General features: G+C 39.3%; 1 protein-coding gene across 1 annotated transcript in view; it reads right to left on the bottom strand.

The window, feature by feature from the left end:
* mylka (myosin, light chain kinase a) overlaps positions 1 to 14,546 on the bottom strand; it is a 116,422-nt gene extending 101,876 nt beyond the window's left edge. The window contains exon 1 of the mRNA XM_082176030.1: positions 14,356 to 14,546. The gene's annotated coding sequence lies outside the window, so the exon portion shown is untranslated. The remainder of the gene's footprint in view (positions 1 to 14,355) is intronic.
* Positions 14,547 to 14,892: the final 346 nt, after the last annotated feature.

Raw genomic sequence — 14,892 nt, 5'->3', positions numbered from 1 at the left:
ACCATGTTTACACAAACATGGCTGGAGCTTACGTCGCGACACCCCTCCCCCACCTGGGACAGTCAGATCACCTTTCTTTGTTCCTCACCCCCAAATATGCACCTCTCATCAATCGCGTGAAGCCATCAGTGAAGACCATCAAGGTGTGGCCTGCGGGGGCAGATTCCTCACTCCAGGAAAGGTTTCTACACACAGACTGGAGTATGTTTGCTTCTCAAGCCACCAGTGGCTCTCACACGGACATTGACTGCTACACCTCCTCTGTACTGGATTATATCAATACCACCATTGACAGTGTTACAACCCAGAAGCAGATCACCACATACCCAAATCAGAAGCCATGGATGAACAGGGAAGTGCGACTCCTATTGAAGACACGCAACACTGCCTTCAGATCAGGAGATGCACAAGCCTATAGCACATCCAGAGCAAATCTGAAAAGGGGCATCAAAGAGGCCAAGCACTGCTACAAGCTTAAGATAGAGGGACACTTTTCCAACGCTGACCCTCGGCGCATGTGGCAGGGCATTCAGGCCATCAGTGACTACAAACCCTCTCACTCCACCCCCGCAGCCACTGATGTCAACTTCCTGAACGAGCTAAATGACTTTTATGCTCGCTTTGAAAGAGACAACAGAGAAACTGCCACCAAGCTCAAATCCTCAGCTGACCACCCGCCGATCACACTCTCCTCCACAGATGTCTGCAATGCACTGAGCAGGATCAGCGCGCACAAGGCTGCTGGACCAGACAACATCCCTGGACGCGTACTCAGGGCATGTGCGGAGCAGCTCGCTGGGGTTTTTACAGACATTTTCAACCTGTCTCTTGCCCAAGCAGCTGTACCAACATGCTTTAAATGCACTTCCATTGTGCCAGTGCCAAAACACTCCAGCCCGAAGTGCCTTAACGACTACCGCCCTGTAGCACTCACACCCATCGTAATGAAGTGCTTTGAGCGGCTGGTCCTGGCACACCTAAAAGACTCTCTTCCATCCACATTGGACTCACACCAGTTTGCCTACCGTAGCAATAGGAGCACAGAGGATGCAGTTTCCATGGCACTGCACTCTGTGCTCACACATCTGGACAATAAGAACACTTATGCACGCATGCTGTTTGTTGACTTCAGCTCAGCATTCAACACTGTCATCCCAACTAAGTTAATAGCCAAACTTGGAGACCTGGGCATCAACACCTCCATGTGCAACTGGATTTTGGACTTTTTGACCAACAGACCCCAGAATGTTCGATCAGGCTCCAACTGCTCCACGTCCATCACACTCAACACTGGTGTACCACAGGGCTGTGTGCTAAGCCCGTTTCTCTACTCCCTCTTCACCTCTGACTGCAAGCCTGTGTACGGATCTAATTCCATCGTCAAGTTTGCGGACGACACTACGGTGATTGGTCTCATCAGCAACAACGATGAGACTGCCTATAGGGAGGAGATCAAGCACCTGGCCACATGGTGCACTGAAAATAACCAGCTCCTCAACACCACCAAAACGAAGGAGCTCATCGTGGACTTCAGGAAAGTGTCAAGAGGCACACACGACACCATCCACATCAATGGAATGGCTGTTGAGCGTGTCTCCAGTTTCAAGTTCCTGGGGACCCACATCTCGGCGGACATGACCTGGACAACCAACACCTCCAGCCTGGTCAAGAAGGCTCACCAGCGCCTTTTCTTCCTGAGGACACTGAGGAAGAATCAGCTTTCCTCCACTATCCTGGTGAACTTCTATCGCTGTGCAATAGAAAGCATCCTGACCAACTGTGCTACAGTGTGGTATGGGAGCTGTTCTGTTGCAGAGCGCAAGGCACTGCAGCGGGTGGTGAAAACCGCCCAGCGCATCACTGGGACTCCACTACCTGCCATCGAGCACATCCAGAGGAAACGCTGTCTGCATCGAGCTCGCAGCATCCTTAAGGACTCCTCTCACCCAGCCCACAGACTGTTTTCTCTCCTGCCCTCCGGCAGGCGTTTCAGGTGCCTCCGGACCAGGACCAGCAGACTAAAGAACAGTTTTTTCCCCAGAGCTGTCTCTTTATTAAACTCTAACCCTCATTGATCCCACTCCCCTCATATACTGATTGACTCCTCTCCCTCCTCACACCTGCCTCCATTTTGTTATTTGTTATTTGCAATACTATAATGTTCATTTGCACTGCTGACTGTTATTACAGAAACAACTGTTTACATATGCATCTTGCACTACTACCTTGACTGGAATATGCTCAATTTGCACTGCCGACTGTTTATTTACAGTACCGACTGTTTACATATACATTTGCAATACCATACTTTAACTGTAATATGCAATTACTTCCACTGCACTTTCACTCGGATAGCTTCTGTCCAAACTTTATTTGCACTACTTTAAATCCATTGTTATACTGCTCATTTTAGCCTAACTTATACATATATCTATTTGTAAAATTCTGTTTATAGTAATAGCCATCTGTATATTATGCTCACATTCTGTTTATAGTAACACCCATCTGTATATATATATTCATAGTACATATCTATCTGTAAAATTCTGTTTATAGTAATAGCCATCTGTATATTATGCTCACATTCTGTTTATAGTAACACCCATCTGTATATATATTCAGTACATATCTATCTGTAAAAATTCTGTTTATAGTAATAGCCATCTGTATATTATATTCAGTACATATCTAGCTGTAAATTCTGTTCACAGTAATAGTTATCTGTATATTATATTCATAGGACAAATCTATCTGTAAATTTTTGTTTATAATAGTATTCAACTCTATATTTATTCAGTACATATCCATGTTCTGCACTTATGGAACCACTGTATATCCTGCACTTGCTGCTATTGCACTTCTGGTTAGACCTAAACTGCATTTCGTTGCCTTGTACCTGTACTTGTGTAATGACAATAAAGTTGAATCTAATCTAATCTAATCTAATGACATAGCCACCAGCCATATCACCATGTAGCCCAAGACTGGTTGCCCACTGAAGTTAAGCAGGGCTGAGCCTGGTTAGTACCTGGATGGGAGACCTCCTGAGAAAACCAGGTTGCTGCTGGAAGAGGTGTTAGTGAGGCCAGCAGGGGGTGCTCACCCTGTGGTCTGTGTGGGACCTAACGCCCCAGTGTAGTGATCAGGAAACTATACTGTCAAAGAGCACCGTCCTTCGGATGAGATGTTAATCCGAGGTCCTGACTCTCTGTGGTCATTAAAAATCCCAGGATTTCCTTCGTCCTTCGTCCCTGGCCAAATTTGCACCTTGGCCTCTGTCCATCATGGCCTCCTAATCATCCCCATATACTGATTGGCTTCATCACTGTCTCCTCTCCACCAGTAAGCTGGCGTGTGGTGGGTGTTCTGGCGCAATATGGCTGCCGCCACATCATCCAGGTGGATGCTGCACATTGGTGGTGGTTGAGGAGATTCCCCCTTCCATGTAAAGCGATTTGAGTACCCAGAAAAGTGCTATATAAATGTAACGAATTATTATTATTATTTATAATTATGGGCAGGTAAATCTTTCGATCTAATGGTTGTATTAGGTTGTATTAGGCTAGGGATGTCCAATCCTGCTCCTGGAGGGCAAATGTACTTCAGAGTTTAGGTCCAAAATGCCACAAACACATTTGCCTGGAAGTTTCTAGTTAATTCTGAAGACTTTTATCAGCTGATACAGGTGAGTTTAATTAGGATTTTAGCTCAAATCTGCAGGAAAGTGGCCCTCCAGGAGCGGGCCCCCCTGTATTAGATAGTCACTCTTAAACGGATATACAATGACATTTACAAAAAACCACTTTTCAAACCACTTTTCCTGTAGGGTCACAGGAATGCTGGAGTCCATCCCAGCATCTCTGTCCGTAGGCAGGGAAATATTTAATTATTTCTGGCAGCTCCAAAAGACATTAGCAATAAAGAAAACACACACAACCTTAAATTAGGGAATGGTTCCAAACAACCTTCACATGTATGGGTGTCCCAGTGGGCACAGCTAGTTCAATAATCAAGTAATGAGTTACAAGAAACGACCCAAATACTCTCTGCACTAACAAGACAGAGACTTGTAAAGGACCAATGAAGGTAAGTTACCAAGAAGCGCCACCAGTCAACCAAACTGAGAGTTTTGTATATTAAAAGAAAGTATTGCATGCTCTAGCTTGCTTAGCTTCTGTGGGCCACCAGCCTTGAGCTACAGGATGATATGGATGCCCAGTGTCTTGGCTACCTAATAAAGCTGGTCAAATCATATCAGCTCAAAACAAAGCCGAAAAACGAAGGAAGCTCTATGGAAATCAAGTTATACTTTTAATTGTCATTGCACAGGTATAAGATTATGTGAACAATGAGATTAATAAATGAATCAACATTAACTCCAGAAGTATCCACATACTTTAATATGTTACATATCAATCAGAATCAGAAGAGAAAACTTTAAAGTAAAAATTTTAATTTGCCATTATTACAAAGTGTACTTTGAGTAAAAGTTAAGAAACTAATGCCTGGTTTCACAGACAGTGCTTAGATTAAGCCAGGATTAGTTCAATAAGGCCATTTAAATGTACCTTAGAAAAAGACATTACTGGTGTGCATCTTTAAACAAAACGATGGCACTAACATATTATAAAGGCCCCCTGAAATAAAAATTTAAGTTTTTTAGCTTTTAGTATGAATATGCTAGCCTTAAGGTTATGAATAAGCTGGTGTGTTTCAAAACAATGAAAAATCTGCATTTAGGAGATATAAGCATTCAAAACTTACAATCTCTCACTTCTGCTAGAATGGATCACAGATTTTTATGACATCACCGCGGACTTCAGCTTCTCATCACATCTTCTGTCCAATCAAATGCTCTCGAGAATCTAAAGCGCCCCGCCCCCTATGCTATAAATACCACCTGGCTAAAGCGACCATTGACACGTTGTGTGTCCAGTGGCTCAAACACTCTAATTTTATTCTGTTTTCCAACTGTATGTTGGTTGAGTGTCTAGAATTTATTCACAATTCTACAACTGAATCCAACGTATCATCAGCACTCGGATTCGCTTCCATGGTGCTATCAAGTACGACTTGCAGTCTGAGGTAAACTAAATGCTATTGGCTATTTGAAAAGGGTGAGAAGCCATTCAGTATGTCCCACCTTAGCATATTTTTATCTGTAGCCTAACCATTTACAAAGTCAACAAATATATGATGCCCAGTGTTCTAAAATATGTTTATATTATATGTTTAGTTGCCTTTTATATACATTTATGATTGTATTTAGCTACAGTTCATGATGACCCTATCTGGTCACCCATCAATGTAGAGCCACAGCATACTAGCTCATGCATACTTATCAGGTACCACAAAAGACTTGATACTATCATGGATGGTGCATCTACAAATTGTGAATTTCTCATCATGCAATCAACACACTGGTAAAGTGTAGCACCATATATGGTGAGGTGTATTTATATGTGGCTGTAAACATGCCATTCTTTAGAAATAATGGTGTATTATCAGCACAGCTGCAGTCAGGCGTATGTTTTTGTTTCTGGGTGTCTGTTAAAGCACTGATAACATGAAAGGAGCCAAAGCTTTATCACATTATCACTACACAGTACATATTCCAGTGACTCTCAATGAGTGTGTGTGTTGAGCAGATGCTGTTTGAAATGGCTCCCAGTCAATAATGACCTGATTCAATAAACACACATTAATGTGTGAAGTAGCTTGTAAAGTCTGTGAGGCCAGGACTTTCAGGACAGGATAGTGTTTCACAAAACTTTATGATTGAGTTTTTATTTTTATTTTTATAACATAGTGTTGTCTACCTACTGGTGATATATTTACTGAATTCACTCTTCACTTGGTTACAAGTATTTCATCCAGACTGTAGTTAAACCGTAATGCAAATGCCATGTGAATAATCACTCTCAAGCAATCATGACAGCAGTGATTGACTAATGCTGCCAAGAACATGCACAGTCTCATACATTTCAAATGCAGCAGGACAGGGAAAATATAATTCTAGTTCACACTTTTAAGAGCCTTCCAAAACCAGTTAGGCTCTGGGAACACATGTACTATAGTATATTAAACTAATTGTGCTTTTATTGTCATTACTGAATTATGTTGCATAGCAGGACTAGCTACCAAAGCTAACTTTGCCAAACTGGCCAGACCTGGTCAGACCTGGTCACCCCCTTGCAGATAGCTGAATTTATTTTTTTGACCCACTTAAAAAAGACCTGAAGCTGCAGTAAGCGATTTCTGGTAAACACTGTTGATATTTGAAATCACCAAAACAAACATGCCCCTACCCAAAAGGATCACACCCCTATCTTGATGCCTCCGTTCCCACATTCACGCACACACTATCACAGCACGACTATCGTGGAATCTGATGTACCTGCCGCCCGAGGATATGATGTCATCAATAAGTAGGGTTACAAGACGTTCTGGTTTTCCCAGGACAGTCCCGTATTTCAACTCTATTTTTAATGTCCTGATTTTTTATAAAAAAACATATTTCTTCTTTCATAAATTATCTTTGCTAGATGATCATAAAATAGATATAAAATGCTCACATGAGAATAGCCTAATCTATGGTAGCCAATCTCATCCAATCACATTTCGTCATAGATTACCTTGCAATTAGTGAAGGTGGGATATTAGAGAGTGCAGAGATCAAGTCAGACACTAAGAAGTCAAAGAAGTGCGTGTACATTTTAAACTCAAAAAGAGTTGATCAAGTTATGCGCAGTAAGTTGAGAAAAAATAACCCAATGTGGTTTTGTGCTGAATGACACATACCAGAAGCGTGCTCTCACACAGGTCACAATCCCGAATTTAGTTCTCTTTGGGCCTGAATGGTCAAATACAGACACAGGTGTCAAAATGCCCATCATGTGGAGTATACACAGGATATGTAGCATTCAGGCTTAAAGTGACAGCAGCCTATACCCGTCTGTGTCATTAATGTTCAAGCAGGCGTGGCGAAAGGTCTTTACAATTGGAAAAAAATATAAAAAAAATAATACAAATATTCAAAAACAAATGACAATTATTATTTGAAGGATACAAATGTCTTAAAATAACACTATTAGAGTCAGTGCCATCTTCCAGTCTAAGGAATGACGTATAGGTATGGTTAACACTGATTGGCCAACTAGAAGCTCCTTTCATCACATGTCCATCCCGTCTCGTATTCAACCATGAGAAATCTGATCACCCTGTGAAGGCTATGATAATTCATGTCAAATGTCAAATTGTTATTTATCTCCTCTACTCCTTCGATGGAAAAGTCATCCCTTCCATCCAAAAAAAAACCCCCACCACTTTCATGAACAGCTCCCCACATAACACGATAGTCCAACTCACTAATATATTATAAATGTGACAAGATTAAGGGGATATAGCGATCACTAAAAGGGGAACCAAAAGAAAAAACAAATTAGGAGTATGTTATCTCACTTTTTGGACACACTTTGGGAGCAGATGCTTGAAACAGGCGGCTGATAAAGGTTTAGACATTCCAGGCTTATAATAATAAAGCAAATGAACAAGCAAAGATGACACACGAGTATATTCAAGCAAAATACACCGTAACCACAGCAAAACCAATGTTACACATGTATCGAGAATAAATAAAGCAACCTCTGCGTCCGTTTTCAGGCCTTCCCACTCCTCAAGAGCTCTCCAGCGCTGAAAAGCTTCTCTGATATTATCGCTGGTCCTACCTCTCGCCTGATCATAACCATCTTTTTAAAAAAAGTTATATTACCTGCATGGGTCTTTCCCTCTTTTGCATTTTCTCTGCCACCTCCCAGTTTCTACAGTCGTTCTGCTAATGTCTGTCTTGTGCATTGAGCTCTCTCCCCTCCCCATCATGAGCGGACACACCCCTTACTGCTAATTGGCTACAAGTGTGTTTTGGTGCTAGGTCTTTTCAACAGCATTTTTCAAAAAATGCTTACTGCTCCTTTAAATACATCTTTATAGTAATTTCATAATTACTATTGTTGTATTTGAAATATGTTTATCGTGTGCTGCTGAATGTACTGACAAGTATTTATGGTAAACTAAAATATACTTTAATGTCATGTCTATTTAAACTTGTCTATCATGCATTTAAATATATTTGTGATTATACATCTGTAATAATGAAGTTAAAATATTTGAACTTTCAACGTAATATCATAATCACATGCTTTACCTGTGCTTTCGAAGTACACCATAGTGCACATTCAATATAATTAAACACACTTCTTTGTGTAGGGCCAGCCTGACCCTAGATTAGAGTTGTAATGTGACATCAACAGAACAATTTCACAGACAGTTTCTAAAAATGTGGTCTCTGACATGCACTCTAGGCTGATTGATTCCTCCAAAAGCTTGTCAAATCTATTCTAAATGTATTTTCAGTGAGGTTTTCAATGATCGGCTGGTCATTTACCTCCCATAGCTGTGTTCATATAAGGTAAACTATTTACACACAGGTGTCTACTCATCCACACCACAGGTTAAATACCTGAACTGAGTGAGATCACTGTGAAAGAATGAGAGAACACACATACCACTTTCTTGCTGCTCTCTGTAACATATTGTTCTGAATGCCACATACTATCAGCAAGGGTTGTTGTAAAGCAAAGATTCATGCAAACAGTCTTTAATAAACTCCCAAGTTAAATCCAAGAACAGGTAATCATAGAAAACACAAACAAGACCAGACAAATGAGAAATGAAATGACTGCAACTTAAATGCATGGTAAATGAGGGTAAAATGACAAACACCTGTACAGATCAAATTAATCACTATGACAACTCATAAGTGGTGGGAAAAATAGACAAAGGAAATCAGGAAACGAATGAAAACAAACTAAAAGTCCATGAAAATGAAACTAAGGTCAAAATAACTAATTATCTGTGGCACAAACAGACACTCAGATGTCTCTAACTCTAAGTAAAATTCAATTATATCATGACATTTCTCAAAACAAATGACAGGAAGATGGCCTCATGTTAATTAAGTTCAAATCAATCCCAAAAGCATGAAAAAATTAATAATATCTTAAATCAGTGTTACACAAAAAGTCTTGCATCATGCAGAAGCCATCTCAAAAACGAAATACTTCAGTAGCTTGTAGAACTACTGTAGCTTTAGTAGCAACAACTCTAATAAAAACCATTTTAATCTTATTTTGCTGCGATTATCCTCTACTCTCTTATGGCAAATTCGTAACTATTTTATCCCTCAAATAGCGTATTGTCTAGTGTCCTTGGGATCATCAGTTTTGGCAATCAAACAGATGACATCATATTTGTCTCTTGGGTACTTTACGATAAAGAGGGAGTCCATGTGTGACTTGATGACAGCAAGGTCTTCTGGTCCTTTGGCAGCAAAACAAGGCTAAATCATCACTCCTCCATGCAGCAGAGTGTTTGACAGTAGGTTTTAGGTGTTTTTGGAGAGACATTTTGTGAGTATTATAACTACTTCAGTCTGTTCTAATGACATTATTCTACAAATATTGTAGCTTGTTTAAATTTAGCTTAACATTTGTCTCTTATGATTACCAAGGCTGCATTTATTTGATCAAAAACAGTACTACTGTAAAATATTATTACAATTTTAAAATAACTGTTTTCTATTTAAATATATTTTAGAATATAATTTATGCCTGTGACGGCAACGCTAAATTTACAGCATTATTATTGGAGTCTTCAGTGGCTATGCTTCCAAACAAAGTTGTGAATTTAACTTATGTCCAAAATTGGAATATCGCATAAAACATTTTTAGCGAATAAAGAAGCGTTTTTATCTTATGTGTTCAAGAGAAAAATATCACTTCCTTGGAAATGTATGCAAAATATCTGTAATAAAAGGGAAGTTGCTGGAATCGGCAAAGCCACTGTGGCTCTATTTTCCTACATCAGCACGCAAACAAAACACAATAAACGCTGTCATGTTACCTTGCATTTGGATGCTTGATGTTTGGTAACAAAATCATGTGAGACATTTCTGGGAGGGAATTAAACCAATTCATACTGATGACAGACTTTGGCTCAGGCATTTCAGAAGGACCAAACCAAATTCTGAGATGTTGTGCAAGGAAACTGATCTACTGGTTAGACCAGTTTATCCAATCACATCCACTGTTGAGGCAAACATGAGTTTTTTAGTTGCATGAGGGATTTTTTCAGTAAATGTGTTTCCATTGTAGTTTATGCGCATGTCTTCTTATCGGATAAAAAAAAAATCCACCTCAATTGAGCGCATACGTTTTTTAAGCGCATCTGTTATCTGAGAATATAGCGCTTTATAATTATATATCTGGTGAAGACAGATGATTGTTGTTTATGCTGTTTTTAAGGGTTAATTCACCCACAAATAAAAATGTATTTCATTGATTAAAGCTGCCGTCGGCAAGTCTGGCAGATTGGGTCGATTAGCCAAAATTTTGAATGTTTACAACTCTCATGCCCCTCCCCACTACCAGCGAGCACCTTCCCATCGAGGTCGTGCTCGTCAGTGCGTCACTGTGCGTGTGTACCTGATTTTCTGTGAACGCGTCCGTCTCTTCAGCATCTATCAACACCATGGACTCGGAGGTAGGCAGCCCTGGCTAATCTATCCATAGATAGCAATAACCGAGGAATTGGAAGCTTGTTAGTAGATTTTCTCTCCGCCATCATGCTTCATGCAATCTCCAGGCGAACTTCAGGCGTGGCGTGTGCATGTGATATTAACGTGCGCGAGTGAGGGGGGATCTGTGGCGTGTGCACGACCTGTGATTGACAGTCAGATATCACACCCCCCTGCGCTGATTGGACCTGATGAAGCGGGAGCGCTGGATTTTTGCAAAACAAATAACACGCTCCAGGTGGAGTTAGAAGCTCGGGTTTTTTTCTAAAACCACCTTATTTATGTTGTTCTGTCGGATTATAGTGTCGATTACACTGAATATGATCAAAAAAATGTTGCCGACGGCAGCTTTAACTGGTCTACAGCTTTCCTGTAGCTCAGTGGTTAGAGCATTGTGTTAACAACGCAAGATTGTGGGTTCGATCCCAGGGGATTGCACATACCTATATATAAATGTATAGGATAATGCAATGTAAGTCGCTTTGGATAAAAGTGTCTGCCAAATGTATAAATGTAATTACTGACCCGCATGTCGTTCAAAAACCTGTAAGACTTTTGTTCATCATCTTCATCTTTTTAATGAAATCTAAGAGATTTATGTCCCTCCATTGACTGCAACGCAACTACCACTTTGACTAGTTCATAAAGAAATTGTAAAACTAATCCATATGAATCGAGCGGTTTAGTCCAGAATTTCTAAAGAGACACGATCGCTTTATATGATGAACAGATTGAATTTAGGCTTTTATTCACATATAAACATCCATAACATCAGTTATGATAAAAGGAAGCTCAAGCATGTTTGCTTGACTTGCGAGAACCAATGAGGATCCTTCTTGTGTTACGCAGCACGTTTGAGCTTCTGCAATAACCAATGAGGCTCATTCTCGTGTTACACAGCATGTTTGAGCTTCAGCAAGAACCAATGAGGTTCCTTCTTGTGTTACGCAGCACGTTTGAGCTTCAGCAAGAACCAATGAGGTTCATTCTCGTGTTACACAGCATGTTTGAGCTTCAGCAAGAACCAATGAGGTTCCTTCTCGTGTTACGCAGCACGTTTGAGCTTCTGCATGAACCAATGAGGTTCATTCTCGTGTTAAGCAGCATGTTTTTTGCTTCAGCAAGAGGTTTGTTCTTGTGCGTCAAGAAGGTTCGGTTGAGCTTCTGTTTATGTTCGCTGATCAATGTTTAAATGTGAATTAAAACCCAAATTAAATCTGTTCATCATATAAAGCATTCAAGTCTATTCAGAAAATTTGGACTAAACTGTTCAATTCATATGGATTTGTTTTACCTTTACCTTCGTTTCTCTTTATGAACTTTTTGACGCGTCAAAGTAGTAGTTCCATAGCTGCCAATGGAGGGACAGAAATCTATACAAAGTGTTTGTGCTGCTGGCTGGAATTATGTTTAACAAGACGCCTCATCACTAGTGTGCGTTTTCTGACAGGATAAAGCATTTTTTTTAGCCTGATTACATTGTTTTACCTGAGGCAGAACCTATACATGGCATGTTTAACCGTCATCTTCAACTAGGCTATTTGTTGTCTCTAGAGGTAAAGTCATGTGAAACACCTTTTTTTCTCTTAAAGGGATAGTTAACCCAAAAATTTTAATTCTGTCATAATTTACTCACACTCCTGTCGTTCCAAACCTGTGTGACATTTGTCTTCTTCGGAACACAAATGAAGATCTGTTTGATGAAATCTGAGAGATTTGTCTACACAAAACAAAAGGAAACAATTGTGTCCATTGATTCACTCACAGGATTCTGAACAAACACAGATAAGACACAGAAGAGCCTGTCACTGTCCTCCGATCACACCAGCTCTAAAACACAATATAGCCAGTAAACAAGAGCATAACCTGCATGACCATTAAAGCAGTGAATCTAACACATCTGGAGGGTGGAGATGGAGGGAGGTATAAAAACTGATCTTAACAGTCATAGTTCAGGAAAAAAAACAGCATGTGAATCAGCATGAAGGGGCTTTATGGAAAGTAACGCCCTCTAATACACCTCACCCTTTATACATAATAAACATAATAAAGGGCAACCGTCGATTCATTAACCTCACAAACCCCAGGTTTCATTCATTCTCATGGGCATTGTTTGCTGTACATCATGCATTCACTAGGACACTTTTCCTGTTCTGGGAATTTAACCTCAAACCTTTGATCAAAGAGATCAAACCGAATAAACGTCACATTTATGATGATTAATAGTAATTATATGCATGCGACTGTGGAATAACTGGAAATGTTCCCACATGAAACACTTACAGTGTACTGTGTGTTTATGGACATCCTCAAATTTCATGTGTTCATCAAAATAAATATGAATTGTTTTGTCCTCAAATGCTTGAGTCAAACATGTATGATTGTCATTGCATGAAATACCAAATATCAAAGCAAGTGTGTATGTGTGTGTGTGCGTGCACTGCAGGACCTATTCTTCATCTCATTTGCTCAATGTCTTTTAATCAGCTGGTGATTTTAGTGGATGTATGAAGTGGACTTACTGAGAAACAATTTTCACTCAGATATTACAAGTAAATTTCACAAATAAATCACAAAGAAACTGCAAGTAACATTGAATTAAATGTGATATTTTGAAGTAGAAAGACGTTGAAGTTGAAGTTCTTATAAAACGTACCTTTAGTTTATTTACAAATAAAAATTAAAATAAAAAATCATCTTCTTTTTTTTACAGTGTAACCAAAGGTGTAGAGATTCACATTAACTATGACCATGATCCACTAACATTGAAAGTGTGTTCATTTTGATCAGTAACTATCATGCATTTGACATTTTTTTGTTAAGTGTGACTTTTGGGACCACTTTTGGGCAGTGTTGGGGGTAACGCTTTACGAGTTTCGTAATTACTTTTCACTAGTAAAGTCACCAAGTCACTAGTAAAGTAATGCATTACTTTTAAATTTACAAGAAAATATCTGAGTTACTTTTTCAAATAAGTAACACAAGTTACTTTGTTTTCCCATGAATTGACTGGCAGCTCTCCTGAGAAATCGGGAGTGAGATGCAGCATTGTGTGCGCTGTGTGAACATGATTGTAGTCCTAGAGTAGACTACATTTACTCACTGGCATGAAAAACAGATTCAGTATTAAAATTAAAAATAAGCTAAACAATATTAACAGCAAACTCATAATATTATAAAAACCAGCAATAATTAAATATGTTAAATAACACAAATATACTTTATGTATTTAATCAGGCTTATTCCTTTCACTTTGGGCTGCCTTTGCTATTAAGAAACAAACAAGCAATCCCAGCCCAGGTGAGAAAAAGTAATGTAACACAACTAAGTAATGCAATTTGTTACTGTTTTTAGGGAGAAAAGCAATATTGTATCGCATTACTTTTAAAAGTAACGTTCCCCAACACTGTATTTAGGGATAGTTATTTTAAAATGCATAATATATATTTTTTTTTTACATAAAACTGGTCTAGCATAATACACATTTGACTTTGTAATACAGAAGAACATATCTAAAACAAAAAAAATAACGTTTGCTTTCTGTTTTAATGCTAAACTTGATTAGAGAAAGTTCTCACTCTTCATTCAAAAAGTACATCAGATGTACCATCTGAACGAATAGCTGACTGAGTGTGAGATTAACATTTCTTACAGATGAACTCAAAATGCTTAAACATCTTCCCATATGAACCTGAGAACATACAGAGGCAGAGCAAACTCACCCAGACAGCCGAGTTGAACTCTGGAGAGATTAGTGTCCGTCTGCTGCACGTCTGTCATTCACAGGAGTTCAGACCCGCTGTCCTGACTCTGCTCTTAAAGTGTTTTCCCTGTCGGCACCGAACTTGCTGGCATGGATCCTAACATCACAGGCTGAGAGTTCCTCATTGGTCGCAGGGTTATAGGAGTTGAAGGGGGAGGACTGAACACTGCACAGACTAAAAATGAAATGTGTGCCTCACTGATTTCTGTTTTCCTTTAAAGCCAGAGGATTGCAAATCCAGTTTTTCATTGCTTACGTAATATTTTTACCTTTTACCTTATCCTCTTTTGGATATGTGTGTATAGCATAAAATGAGTTGGTATTATACTTAAACTATCTATCTATCTATCTATCTATCTATCTATCTATCTATCTATCTATCTATCTATCTATCTATCTATCTATCTATCTATCTATCTATCTATCTATCTATCTATCTATCTATCTATCTATCTATCTATCTATCTTACCATAAGGAAGACTTTTTAAGAAATTA

This window comes from Leuciscus leuciscus (assembly GCF_965113295.1).
Source record: "Leuciscus leuciscus genome assembly, chromosome: 7".
NCBI classification, from domain to species: domain Eukaryota; kingdom Metazoa; phylum Chordata; class Actinopteri; order Cypriniformes; family Leuciscidae; genus Leuciscus; species Leuciscus leuciscus.
Note: the sequence above shows the minus strand (reverse complement) of the source record. Positions and strands in the feature narration are given on the sequence as shown.